The sequence below is a fragment of the Zeugodacus cucurbitae genome, chromosome X (genome assembly GCF_028554725.1).
Source record: "Zeugodacus cucurbitae isolate PBARC_wt_2022May chromosome X, idZeuCucr1.2, whole genome shotgun sequence".
NCBI classification, from domain to species: Eukaryota; Metazoa; Arthropoda; class Insecta; order Diptera; family Tephritidae; genus Zeugodacus; species Zeugodacus cucurbitae.
Window position 1 is genome coordinate 129,639 of NC_071672.1, and position 8,288 is coordinate 137,926.

An 8,288-nucleotide genomic window follows, 5' to 3' on the forward strand; every position below is an offset into this window, starting at 1 on the left:
AAAGGAAAAAAACAACAACAACTATAAAAACAATCAGGAGTAAGGTACTACCCAGAGAGTATGTACACTACCAGGAGTAAGTACTACCTAGAGATTATGTACGCTACCAGGAGTATGTACTACGAAACCGAAAGAATATGAAGAATACATAAAATAAAATAAAATAGTTGTACGCGCAGTGTTTATTTATGCAGTATAGTATTTTGCCGTTCATTGCATTCATGTTAGGACATGAGCTGCAGTGTAATTGTGCGCTTTGTGTGTATGTTTTGTTGTTGAGTAAAGATAATGCAATTTGGTGTACATGGCATAGCTGGTGAACGTATTTGTTGATTGAAGGAGGCGAGTATGTTGAATTGTGTTTGATTTGTTTTTAAATATGATTTGTTTAAAATAGAAAAAAAAACAAAAACAAAGTTTAAAGAGAATTTAGTGTGCATTGCATAGCTGTTGAACGTATTCATTGCATGAAGGAGGCGAGTATTGTTGATTGAAGGAGGCGAGTATGTTGAATTGTGTTTGATTTGTTTTTAAATATGATTTGTTTAAAATAAATCAAAAACAAAAACAAAGTGTAAAGAGAATTTAGTGTGCATTTCATAGCTGTTGAACGTATTCGTTGATTGATGGAGGCGAGTATGTTGAATTGTGTTTGACTTTTGGTCGAAAGGCTTTCAAAAAGTTAGAAGTGCTAACTTTTGAATTGGTCGTCAAATGATTCCCTTCGTTGTTCGAATGTCCACCACACGTATTTTAGAGTCCTTCCGTGGTATACAGTTATCTTCATGGATGATGACCATTGAGTTGTTTTTGATGTTTGGTTGTTCCGACTGTTTAATGCTTGTGATTTGATTCCATTTGTGTAAGTTTCATATTTCAACTGAAAATCTTCGCTCTGGGAGTGCTCTTAGTGCACTACTAATGATAAAATGTCCCGGTGTTAATGCTATCCTATAAGTGAGTACCCGAATTAACGAAAAATTCGATGTAACGAACAGGCCTAGCAATTAATGTGTTCGTTATTTCGGAAAACTACTTTACTACCACAAAGTATGTACTCTACCAGGAGTAAGTACTACCAGAAAGTATGTACACTACTAGATGTAAGTACTACCTAGTAAGTATAAAACACTACCTTGAGTAAGAACTACCACAAAATACGTACACTACAAAAACAACAACAAAAGAAAAAAGAATAACAAAAGGAAAAAAACAACAACAACTATGAAAACAATCAGGAGTAAGGTACTACCCAGAGAGTATGTACACTACCAGGAGTAAGTACTACCTAGAGATTATGTACGCTACCAGGAGTAAGTACTACGAAACCGAAAGAATATGAAGAATACATAAAATAAAATAAAATAGTTGTACGCGCGGTGTTTATTTATGCAGTATAGTATTTTGCCGTTCATTGCATTCATGTTAGGACATGAGCTGCAGTGTAATTGTGCGCTTTGTGTGTATGTTTTGTTGTTGAGTAAAGATAATGCAATTTGGTGTACATGGCATAGCTGGTGAACGTATTTGTTGATTGAAGGAGGCGAGTATGTTGAATTGTGTTTGATTTGTTTTTAAATATGATTTGTTTAAAATAAAAAAAAAACAAAAACAAAGTGTAAAGAGTATTTAGTGTGCATTGCATAGCTGTTGAACGTATTCATTGCTTGAAGGACTCGAGTATGTTGAATAGTGTGTGATTTTTGGTCGAAAGGCTTTCAAAAAGGTAGAAGTGCTAGCTTTGGAATTGGTCGTCAAATGGTTCCCCTCGTTGCTCGAATGTCCATTTATTTTAGAGTCCTTCCGTGGTATACAGTTTCCAACTTTTACAATTTGCCATTTTTGTGGTGGTATGTTATCTTCATGGATGATGACCATTGAGTTGTATTTGATGTTTGGTTGTTCCGACTGTTTAATGCTTGTGATTTGATTCCATTTGTGTAAGCTGCTTATATTAACTGAAAATCTTCGCTCTGGGTGTGCTCTTAGTGCACTACTACTGATAAAATGTCCCGGAGTTAATGCTATCCTATAAGTGAGTACCCGAATTAACGAAAAATTCTATGTAACGAATAGGCCTGGCAATTAATGTGTTCGTTATTTCGGAAAACTATTTATTACCACAAAGTATGTACACTACCAGGAGTAAGTACTACCTAGAAAGTATGTACACTACTAGGTGTAAGTACTACCTAGAAAGTAAGTACACTACCATGAGTAGGAACTACCACAAAAAACGTACACTACAAAAACAACAACGACAAAAGCAAAAAAGAATAATAAAAGGAAAAAACAACAACAACTATAAAAACAATCATGAGTAAGGTTCTACCCAGAGATTATGTACACTACCAGGAGTAAATACTATGAAACCGAGACCGAAAGAATATGAAGAATACATAAAATAAAATAAAATAGTTGTACGCGTGGTGTTTATTTATGCAATATAGTATTTTGACGTTTATTGCATTCATGTTAGGACATGAGGTGCAGTGTAATTGTGCGCTTTGTGTGTATGTTTGGTTGTTGAATAAAGTTAATGCAATTTGGTGTGCATTGCATAGCTGTTGAACGTATTCGTTGATTGAAGGAGGTCGTCGAATGATTCCCCTCGTTGTTCGAATGTCCATTTATTTTAGAGTCCTCCCGTGGTATACAGTTTCCAACTTTTTCAATTTGCCATTTTTGTGGTGGTATGCTATTTTCATGGATGATGACCATTGAGTTGTTTTTGATGTTTGGTTGTTCCGACTGTTTAATGCTTGTGATTTGATTCCATTTGTGTAAGCTGCTTATATTAACTGAAAATCTTCGCTCTGGGAGTGCTCTTAGTGCACTACTACTGATAAAATGTCCCGGAGTTAATGCTATCCTATAAGTGAGTACCCGAATTAACGAAAAATTCTGTGTAACGAATAGGCCTGGCAATTAATGTGTTCGTTATTTCGGAAAACTACTTTACTACCACAAAGTATGTACACTACCAGGAGTAAGTACTACCTAGAAAGTATGTACACTACTAGGTGTAAGTACTACCTAGAAAGTATGTACACTACCATGAGTAGGAACTACTACAAAATAGTGTACGTACAACAACAACAACAAAAGAAAAAAAATTTTTACTTGCATGAATTCATAAACTTAGTACCTATATGAAAATTATTTAGTATTTATATGAAAATTATTTACTTGCATGAATTCATACAATTAGTATTTATATGAAAATTTTTTACTTGTATGAATTCATAAACTTAGTACCTATATGAAAATTATTTAGTATTTATATGAAAATTTTTTACTTGTATGAATTCATAAACTTAGTACCTATATGAAAATTATTTAGTATCTATATGAAAATTATTTACTTGCATGAATTCATACAATTAGTATTTATATGAAAATTTTTTACTTGCATGAATTCATAAACTTAGTACCTATATGAAAACATTAACATTAACTAACATTACGTTTGGTTCATCCCACAGCGCCAGTTCTGATTACCAAAAGTGGCCCACTGGGCAAATTATATTATAACCTCAACCTTCATATCAAGAAAGGTGAGGTTCTTACCCATTTAAAGTTTGAGAATAGGTTAAGGTCGTTTCGACCCTAAGGCCTCTAATCATTCGCTTTACCAGATAAGATTATTTTACATAATATTTAAATGCACCAGCTATCCTGAGGGAAACTTCGAAGGGAACCAGCTACTAGATGGTCTTTCGCCCCTATTCTCAATTCTGACAATCGATTTGCACGTCAGAACTGTTTCGGTCTTCCATCAGGGTTTCCCCTGACTTCAACCTGATCAAGTATAGTTCACCATCTTTCGGGTCACAGCATATATGCTCAAGGTACGCTCCAGTTAGAGGTATAAATAATAATAAATTATCATTATACATAACTATATGGAACGCCCCGGGATTGAATTAATAGTAAAATATTTCACTAAAAATTAATCCCATTATATAAAAGTTAAGTTAATTTCGCCATTAGGTTTAATATAACCCAATGACTCGCACATATGTTAGACTCCTTGGTCCGTATTTCAAGACGGGTCCCGAAGGTATCCTGAATCTTTCGCATTGTTAATCATATAAATGCATACAATTAATATTAAAATCAATGATAATAATATTATTGTAAAATTCAAAAGAATTTAAGCATTATATATGTAAAATCTATCAACACTTTATCAAATCATCAGTATTTATTCTATGTTAATAAATTAAGCAAATTAATTTGAATAAACTTAACAGCAATGATCTTTTGATAAATATTTTATTATGTTAATAGATTACAATGTCCTTATATGAAAAAAATGCACACTATTACTATAATATTATAAATATCACAGTTATAATGATGAATTTTTCATAATGGATATTCAGGTTTATCGGGCTTAACCTCTAAGTAGTTTCACGTACTATTTAACTCTCTATTCAGAGTTCTTTTCAACTTTCCCTCACGGTAGTTGTTTACTATCGGTCTCATGGTTATATTTAGTTTTAGATGGAGTTTACCACCCACTTAGTGCTGCACTATCAAGCAACACGACTCTTTGGAAATATCTTTCTAGTAATCATTAACGTTATACGGGCCTGACACCCTTTATGGGTAAATGGCCTCATTTAAGAAGGACTTAAATCGTTAATTTCTCATTCTAGATATTAAGATATTCCATACACTGCATCTCACATTTGCCATATAGACAAAGTGACTTAGTGCTGAACTATTTTCTTTTCGCTCGCCGCTACTAAGAAAATCCTTGTTAGTTTCTTTTCCTCCCCTCATTAATATGCTTAAATTCAGGGGGTAGTCCCATATGAGTTGAGGTTGTATAAAAATAATTATATTTATTTTATATTTTAGCTTTTTGCTATTTTAAAGAAACATACATAATTATTTCTTAACACCAATAATTTTCTTAATAATAAATATTCAATCTTTTCATCCCGCGTACTACTTCATTATAACAACAATATTATTTTCTTGCTTTTTTACATTTAAGGCAATCCTAGAATAAAATAATATTTTATGCTAGACGTTCCTCTAAATGTATATATTATTTGAAATAATATTGAAATTTTATTGATTTTGGGAATACTAAGATTCTTATTTATTATAAAATTTCGTTCAAATATGAGGTGTTCAAGAATAAATTTACTATATTTCTTTTTATGCTATTAATATTATGGATTGAAAAATACAATCCAGTAATATACCATGTGCTTAAATTCTTTTAATTGACTAAAAGAATAAGCAACTAATTTAGCATAGTCTTACAACCCTCAACCATATGCAGTCCAAGCAGCACTTTAAAATTAATTAAAGTACATAACAGCATGGACTGCAATATGCGTTCAAAATGTCGATGTTCATGTGTCCTGCAGTTCACACGATGACGCACAGTTAGCTGCGTTCTTCATCGACCCATGAGCCGAGTGATCCACCGCTTAGAGGGATAATTTTTTGTTTATTTTAATTTAACGTCAAGAGTTTTTAATTTATTGAAAGAATAACAATTATATTACATTTCGTTTTCGTATATTAGATAAATTATTTTAAAACATCTTTCAATAAATTGTAATTTTCAACCCAAACATTTACAAGTTGCGCATGGCTTAGTCCAACAAAAACAGTAATTCCTTTTTTATTACATTTTAGTTAATTTCTATAAATTTTTAAGGAATTACACACGTTAATGAGAACAAATTAACTTATCATTTATATTATTTTTTATAAATAATAAGTACAACTATATATGTTTAAAGGTTTGTTGCGTTCAAATACAATGTATGCGATATAATTTTCATTATACTACAATACAAGGAGTAAAAACTACTACTTCATTATAACAACAATATTATTTTCTTGCTTTTTTACATGTAAGGCAATCCTAGAATAAAATAATATTTTATGCGAGACGTTCCTCTAAATGTATATATTATTTGAAATAATATTGAAATTTTATTGTTTTTGGGAATACTAAGATTCTTATTTATTATAAAATTTCGTTCCAATATGAGGTGTTCAAGAATATATTTACTATATTTCTTTTTATGCTATTAATAATATGGATTGAAAAATACAATTCAGTAATATACCATGTGCTTAAATTCTTTTAATTGACTAAAACAATAAGCAACTAATTTAGCATAGTCTTACAACCCTCAACCATATGTAGTCCAAGCAGCACTTTAAAATTAATTAAAGTACATAACAGCATGGACTGCAATATGCGTTCAAAATGTCGATGTTCTTGTGTCCTGCAGTTCACACGATGACGCACAGTTAGCTGCGTTCTTCATCGACCCATGAGCCGAGTGATCCACCCCTTAGAGTGATAATTTTTTGTTTATTTTAATTTAACGTCAAGAGTTTTTAATTTATTGAAAGAATAACAATTATATTACATTTCGTTTTCGTATATTAGATAAATTATTTTAAAACATCTTTCAATAAATTGTAATTTTCAACCCAAATATTTACAAGTTGCGCATGTCTTAGTCCAACAAAAACAGTAATTCCTTTTTTATTACATTTTATTTAATTTCTATAAATTTTTAAGGAATTACACGTTAATGAGAACAAATTAACTTATCCTTTATATTATTTTTATAAATAATAAGTACAACTATATATGTTTAAAGGTTTGTTGCGTTCAAATACAATGTATGCGATATAATTTTCATTATACTACAATACAAGGAGTAAAAAAAAGAAAAAAAAAAGAAAAACATTCAAATAAATGAATGAAAAGAAAATAATTTTTCTTTTTTATTCTTTTTTTGTTTGTTTGTTTGTTTGCTTTTTATAATATTTACGGATAGGAACACAATAATGATCCTTCCGCAGGTTCACCTTGTTAAACCTTGTTACGACTTTTACTTCCTCTAAATAATCAAGTTCGATCAACTTTTGCGAACCAATCGTCAAACACAAGGCGTCACAGTGATCACGTCCGGAGACCTCACTAAATAATTCAATCGGTAGTAGCGACGGGCGGTGTGTACAAAGGGCAGGGACGTAATCAATGCGAGTTAATGACTCACACTTACTGGGAATTCCAAGTTCATGTGAACAGTTTCAGTTCACATTCCCAAGCATGAAAGTGGTTCAGCGGTTTACCCGGACCTCTCGGTCTAGGAAATACACGTTGATACTTTCATTGTAGCGCGCGTGCAGCCCAGGACATCTAAGGGCATCACAGACCTGTTATTGCTCAATCTCGTTACTGCTAGACGCAATTTGTCCATTTAAGAAGCTAGTGTCCTTATAATGGGACAAACCAACAGGTACGGCTCCACTTATATAAACACATTCAAACACTTACACATTCAAGATGAACTCATGAATGAAGGCTATATAAGCTTCAACACCATAATCCTGAAAGCATCTATTTAATATATTTGAGTCTCGTTCGTTATCGGAATTAACCAGACAAATCACTCCACGAACTAAGAACGGCCATGCACCACCACCCATAGATTCGAGAAAGAGCTATCAATCTGTCTTACACGCTTATGTTCGGACCAGGTAAGTTTTCCCGTGTTGAGTCAAATTAAGCCGCAGGCTCCACTCCTGGTGGTGCCTTCCGTCAATTCCTTTAAGTTTCAGCTTTGCAACCATACTTCCCCCGGAGCCCAAAAGCTTTGGTTTCCCGGGAAGCGACTGAGAGAGCCATAGTAGTAGCTACACCCAATTGCTAGCTGGCATCGTTTATGGTTAGAACTAGGGCGGTATCTGATCGCCTTCGAACCTCTAACTTTCGTTCTTGATTAATGAAAACATCTTTGGCAAATGCTTTCGCTTAAGTTAGTCTTACGACGGTCCAAGAATTTCACCTCTCGCGTCGTAATACTAATGCCCCCAAACTGCTTCTATTAATCATTACCTCTTGATCTAAAAACCAATGAAAGTAGAACAGAGGTCTTATTTCATTATTCCATGCACAAAATATTCAGGCATTTGGAGCCTGCTTTAAGCACTCTAATTTGTTCAAAGTAATTGTACGGGGCCACAACAACACTCGATGAAGAGCACTGAAGCAGGTTTAAATAGGAGGAATATATAAAAAATACATTGTATTAATTACATATAAGAACTCCACCGGTAATACGCTTGCATACATAAGGTAATGTACATACCACAATTATAGCTGTACTACCCGTATGAAGCACAAATTCAACTACGAACGTTTTAACCGCAACAACTTTAATATACGCTATTGGAGCTGGAATTACCGCGGCTGCTGGCACCAGACTTGCCCTCCAATAGATCCTTGTTAA

At 32.9% G+C, this 8,288-nt stretch overlaps 2 pseudogenes; both read right to left on the reverse strand.

Moving 5' to 3' along the window:
• Nucleotides 1–5,308: 5,308 nt before the first annotated feature.
• Nucleotides 5,309–5,461, reverse strand: LOC128923240 (5.8S ribosomal RNA; annotated as a pseudogene).
• Nucleotides 5,462–6,164: 703 nt separating this feature from the next.
• On the reverse strand, nucleotides 6,165–6,343 carry LOC128923203 (5.8S ribosomal RNA; annotated as a pseudogene).
• Nucleotides 6,344–8,288: the final 1,945 nt, after the last annotated feature.